The sequence below is a fragment of the Dioscorea cayenensis genome, chromosome 7, assembly GCF_009730915.1.
Source record: "Dioscorea cayenensis subsp. rotundata cultivar TDr96_F1 chromosome 7, TDr96_F1_v2_PseudoChromosome.rev07_lg8_w22 25.fasta, whole genome shotgun sequence".
Classification (NCBI taxonomy): Eukaryota; Viridiplantae; Streptophyta; class Magnoliopsida; order Dioscoreales; family Dioscoreaceae; genus Dioscorea; species Dioscorea cayenensis.
The window spans coordinates 12,177,765-12,178,731 of NC_052477.1; the positions used below are offsets into that span (position 1 = coordinate 12,177,765).

Consider the following 967-nt stretch of genomic DNA (forward strand, 5'->3'; position numbering starts at 1 on the left):
CTTTCTGATTCTTTCTCTTATGTTTGATTTCAGTGTATGCTACTGAAAGGCAATGCACCAAGACTGGCAGAAGGCGAAAGCAGTGTAGAAAGAGTGATTGGAACTAGATTGAGAACAGTTCTACCGAACGAAACAAGATCTTTGACAGTGAGTATTAAGGGAGAGCAGTTGGACACCATGGCAAATCAAGTGAACTGGTATAGGACCTTTTCAAATTATGCTCATCCTACTCTTGACGGTTCTCAGTCAAGTAAAGTGCGCCCATCAGTTACAACAAACAACTTTGGGATTAAGCCTGCGTTTGTACAAATGGTTCAGAATTCAGTATAGTTCCATGGATTACCAGACGAGGATCCTAATAGTCATATTTGGGGATTCCTCGAAGTACATAACATGCTTAACATCAGCAACGTTTCAGAAGACGGCATCAGACTTCGCTTGTTCCCATGCTCACTGAAAGAAAGAGCTAAACAGTGGCTCCAGGCCCTTCCTAAAGCATATAACACGACTTGGGAACAGCTTGTTGCAGCATTCTTGGCCCGTTATTTCCCTCCAGGAAGAACATCCAAGTTGCGTCAAGAGAATACATCTTATACACAGTTGGACACTGAATCATTATTTGATGCGTGGGAGAGATTTAAAGACTTGTTAAGGAAATGGCCACATCATAACCTTTCTGAATGGATGGAAGTTCAAATTTTTCATCAAGGCCTCAATCAAAGTACCCGGCAGCTTATTGATTCGGCAATGGAAGGATCACTTGGCAGTAAGACACTGGAGGCAGCCAAGTAGTTGATTGAAGAAATAGCCATGAACAATTATCAATGGAATTCGAAAGGCAAATAGGTAGTGAAGCTACCAGGGATGATTGAAGTTAGTGAAGTCACAGTACTAGTAGCCCAGATGGAAGCTTTGAGCCCAAAGATTGATAATTTAACTACTTAGAACCATGGCGCGTGACACATGT

At 42.0% G+C, this 967-nt stretch overlaps 1 non-coding gene across 1 annotated transcript; it reads right to left on the minus strand.

The window, feature by feature from the left end:
* Window positions 1-567: 567 nt before the first annotated feature.
* Window positions 568-674, minus strand: LOC120266160. The gene has a single exon (XR_005538003.1). It is a non-coding gene; the product is annotated as a small nucleolar RNA R71 (small nucleolar RNA).
* Window positions 675-967: the final 293 nt, after the last annotated feature.